Consider the following 5,474-nt stretch of genomic DNA (forward strand, 5'->3'; position numbering starts at 1 on the left):
CAGTGGAGATATATCCCTTTACGAGGATATTGTCAAGGATTTAATAAAAGACATTTTGGCAGAAATATACCTTACAAGTCAGCACTAGGTACAGAAAAAAACAGCTGGCAAAGTTTAAGCCACTGTGCAGGTATAGAGAGGTGATGTTTAGCATCTGTTCTTCACTTAATGCGCTGATCATCCCTAAGTAACCATCTATTGATGAGGTGTCCAGACCGGGAGTTAGTAAGACAGTAAATCAGCCCATTGATCCCTGTTAAATCAATTGAGTTACAGAGCTGATCAGCACAATGGGCAATTAACAACCTCTGCAATCGCTTACGTTCATGTAACATCAAACGCCTGGCTGGACAAATCCAATAGGCAGATTGATCTACGCCGTCTTCTTCTGTATATGCCATATAAATGTACATAAAACATGGAAACGAACAACGCTCATGGCTAGATTTATATACTTCATGAAAAAACAAGGTCTGGGGAGTTTTATACCTTGCTAGTGGGAACATATTTCTTTCTGTTTTTTTTTTCTTTACTGCATCTTATGTTTCAGGTTGTTTTATTTATCATTGTATGGGAAGAAGAATGGCAAAATGCTTAAATACATAAATGGACTGAAAAGTTACTGTATGGACTAGTTAAAGGAGACCTCTAGGCAAAACACAGAATTCAGTTATGAATGAGAAAAGTCAAAAAAAATCATTTTTTGCTGAATCTATTGTTGGCTTTAGATGGCATAAATATAATTTTTCATGCAAGTTAGAGAAAGCTTTTGCTCCAGATGGTGAACTAACCAATAAATACAATTCTGTTGAAAATCCCAGCACTATACCATGGTGTACTTATTTTGTTTCTATGCCAACTTCAATATCATACAATCTTGATATCATACTGTTTTTAATAAAAGTTGACAGTTTTATTTTTCTTTGCTTTGAAATAAACTTGTTTTGAGAGAAATACAGTTATGGCCATCAGTACAAATACAGAGGTTGAATACTTCCAGATAGGCACACATAACAATCAAACCTAAATGTTGCTCAGGGCAGTGAATAAGGGGGAGCCACCAATCCTACTGTATGGGGCCCAGGCCAGCAGGAGGGCCCAGGCAGCTGGGTTAGTTCAGATGTGGGCAGGAAAAGTGATTGGCATGGTGAAGGGCGTTACTGGAACTGATCCCCAGTATGGCGCTCACTACAGCAGCTAAAAGCTGGCTTCTTCTCCTCTTCCTCCCATTGGCTTTCAGCTGCTGCAGAAATAGCCATGTAGGGGATTGATTCCAGTAATTGCCCCCCTGCCTCACCCATCACCCTCCCTGTAAATCATACATTTCCCCCTGTTGCCCAGGCCCCTCCTGTGTGCTACCACCCCCTCAGTGCTCCCGGCTTCCCACCTTCCCACTGGCAGCTGCAAGCATACAATAGGATCCTTCAAGATGGAGAGCAAGGAAAGGGTCCAGTAAATATGTCACATTTACCAGCCCCTTTCCTTCCTGAATGAACACATTGAATGATCGGTACTGACCAATCACTGTTTTCATTCATGACTGAAGCATAGTAAACTGTGCTTTTTTTGGGGGGGAGGGGGCACTTTTGAGTTGGCTGTATGGAGGCACCATGGTTTCTAACAGCAGCCCTGCAGTCCAACTTTGCCTAATCTAATCTAAATCTAACAAAAAAAACTTTTTTTCTGCTAGAGACAGAAAGAATTGAGTACTGTCCGTGATACTTTTTTTATTTGCACTAACATACAATTTTTAGGACAAGCTTTCGGGGAGTGTCCCCTTCTTCAAGGTCCAAGGACCTTGAAGAAGGGGACACTCCTCGAAAGCTTGAACTCAAAATTGTATGTTAGTGCAAATAAAAAAAGTATCACGGACAGTACTCAATTGTTTTTGTTGCAAATGCACTAATACGGCTACAATCACCTCAAGATTTCTGCTAGAGAGAAATTCATGTTCTGCAAGAAGGAGCCTATCAGGACAAACAATTGACAGTGTTGAGTTCTTACTTTTATAAAGGGGAATACTTGGTGAGTTCTTGAGTAGACATAGTTTTCATGACACAAAGTCCAAGCAGAATTGGACCTGTTTGCTGAACATACATTAGGGGGACTGGTGCATTTAGAGAACTGGTAAACTGATCTAAAGGACAAGTTACCAGTTCACCCCCAGCAAACCATGCATCCAACTTAAAAGCCAGGAATCCAATGGGGATCCTCCTTTTAACCCTGCAGAAGGCTATGGGGCAAGGTGGGTCCACACCACTACCCTGATTAAGAAGAACTTCATTATTACAATTTCCTTCTTTATTAGAATTAGTACTAGGACTAATGAGGATTGTACCTAGCACAGATGCATACAGCCTCCTTATTAGGCCAATGGCATCACAGCAGGTTGGCACCTATAACTCAATGCTGTGTTAATAGTTGGATCCCCACTGGATCCTGTAGAGCAGCGGTTCTCAACCTGTGGGTCGCGACCCCTCTGGGGGTCGTACGACCCTTTCACAGGGGTCACCTAAGACGGAAAACACATATTTCCGATGGTCTTAGGAACCGAGACACCGCTCCTCTATCCGTCTCAAGGCGGTTCCACCCACATGCAGATATGCCCACATACGAGTACCCGGCGTGATGACATCATTGCGCCAACCCCATCACATACACCCCGTACAAATACAGGTGTATTGACAGGGTTGGCGCCATAATGTACTTATGTGGATCAGTTACACATGTGTAAAGAGCAGCTGCTGTGTAGAAAGCAGCTACTGTGTTGAAAGCAGCTACTCTGTTAAAAGCAGCTACTGTGTTGAAAGCAGCAGTATTGGAGGTAAAATATTTACATTACGATTCATAATAGTAGCAAAATTACAGTTATGAAGTAGCAACGAAAATAATTTTATGCTTGGGGTCACCACAACATGAGGAACTGTATTAAAGGGTCACGGCATTAGGAAGGTTGAGAACCACAGCTGTAGAGTAACCAAAATCTTGTAGGATCAGCTCTATATGGGGGTCCAACCTGAATTCTGAACCCTGTTCTCCTTTGGACAACTTTTTACCAGTTCAATACAATTAAATTAAATGTTTAGCATGGCAGATTGGGCTCCACCTTGCCAAATCCCTGGTTGATTGGATTTTCCATCACTCACTCACTTCTGCTAAGGACCCAACATAAGTATATGTACATCAGGTGTCCTGAGATTTCACTGCCTGCATTCTCTAATAGTTTATAGGGAATAGATAACCCAACCCTTTCTATAAAAGGATGGGCTTACAGCAGCCATGTAGTCAGTGTGTTTCGAATCTGAGCTGACAATTCTGTGTAGGGAGCAATACATTTTATTTATTAATTTCATTTTGGCATTGATACATGATCCCTATGGCCATGGCAGTGTCTGGCTTCCTTTGCTTTATGCTTGACAACAGCTAGCTTATTATCCATAAAAATGGCCAGAGCCAAAAAAAAGATGCGCCCTCCTCTCCCCAGTGACATCAATAGGTTGTGTCACAAAGTTCATGACAGTTTTCATATTTCTATTCTGAAAGGTTCCTTGCATAATACGCATAATATGAAGCATATCGAGAGACAGGGTATGCCTCTTCTGCAATAAAAAAGACTATCCTGCTGGCAAAAAATACATACCCACCTACAGTGGGGATTGAAAGTTTGGGCACCCCAGCTAAAAATTTGTATTAATGTGCATAAAGAAGCCGAGGAAAGATGGAAAAATCTCCAAAAGGCATCAAATTACAGATTAGACATTCTTATAATATGTCAACAAAAGTTAGATTTTATTTCCATCATTTACACTTTCAAAATAACAGAAAACAAAAAAATGGCGTCTGCAATAGTTTGGGCACCCTGCAGAGTTAATATCTTGTACTGCCCCCTTTGGCAAGTATCACAGCTTGTAAACGCTTTTTGTAGCCAGCCAAGTCTTTCAATTCTTGTTTGAGGTATCTTTGCCCATTCTTCCTTACAAAAGTCTTCCAGTTCTTTGAGATTTCTGGGCTGTCTGTCACGCACTGCTCTTTTAAGGTCTATCCATAGATTTTCAATTATGTTGAGGTCAGGAGATTGTGAAGGCCATGGCAAAACCTTCAGTTTACGCCTCTTGATGTAATCCCCCGTGGATTTCGAGGTGTGTTTAGGATCATTATCCATTTGTAGAAGCCATCCTCTCTTTAACTTCAGCTTTTTCACAGATGGCATCAAGTTATCATCCAAAATTTGCTGAAATTTTATTGAATCCATTTTTCCTTCTACTCGTGAGATGTTCCCTGTGCCACTGGCTGCAACACAACCCCAAAGCATAATTGATCCAACCCCATGCTTAACAGTTGGACAGAGGTTCTTTTCATTAAATTCTGTGCCCCTTCTCCAAACGTACCTTTGCTCATCCCGGCCAAAAAGTTCAATTTTAACCTCATCAGTCCACAGAACTTGTTTCCAAAATGCATCAGGCTTGTCTATATGTTCATTTGAAAAGTTCAAACGATGATTTTTGTGGTGAGGACGTTAAAGAGGTTTTCTTCTGATGACTCTTCCATGAAGACCATATTTGTACAAGTATCTCTTTATAGTGGAATAGTGTACCACAACTCCAGTGTCTGCCAGATCTTTCTGGAGGGATCATGCAGTCAAACATGGGTTTTGAATAGTTTTTCTCACAATCCTGCGAGCTGTTCTGTCTGATATTTTTCTTGGTCTTCCAGATGTTGCTTTAACTTCCACTGTTCCTGATGACTGCCATTTCTTAATTACATTCCGAACAGAGGATATTGACATCTGAAAATGCTTTGCTATCTTCTTATAGCCTTCTCCAGCTTTGTGAGCGTCAACTATTTTCAGTTTCAGTTTTCTAGACAACTGCTTAGAAGAACCCATGATGCTGATTGTTGGGGCAAGGTCAGATGAGTCTGGGCATTTAAAACCTTTGAGATTAACATCACCTGGTCTTCCCAGACGATGATTGAGAACAATCCATGACATTGGCAGGTCTCAGCTTGGCAAAGGGGGCAGTGCATGCTATAAATTCTGCAGGGTGCCCAAACTTTTGCAGACGCCATTTTTTTGTTTTCTGTTATTTTGAAAGTGTAAATGATGGAAATAAAATCTAACTTTTGTTGACATATTATAAGAATGTCTAATCTGTAATTTGATGCCTTTTGGAGATTTTTCCATCTTTCCTTGGCTTCTTTATGCACATTAATACAAATTTTTAGCTGGGGTGCCCAAACTTTTGATCCCCACTGTATGTGGCTGCAGCATCAGTCCCCGACTGGTTCTAAGACTGAGAACTGATCAGTCGCATGACCACTGATCTCTCAGTTCTCAGAGCAAAGAGTGGTGGCTGTCAGCACCGGGTTTGGGAGGGGATGGGAGCCGTTGGCTCAGGCCCTCAGCAGCACACCGAGAGGCTGAGCCAGCTGCCAGTCAGGCATCTGGGTGGATCCTGACCTTAAAGTCGGGATCC

The sequence above is a fragment of the Staurois parvus genome, unplaced genomic scaffold (assembly GCF_062004578.1).
Source record: "Staurois parvus isolate SC_StPar_1 unplaced genomic scaffold, SC_StPar_1.0 ptg000135l, whole genome shotgun sequence".
Classification (NCBI taxonomy): domain Eukaryota; kingdom Metazoa; phylum Chordata; class Amphibia; order Anura; family Ranidae; genus Staurois; species Staurois parvus.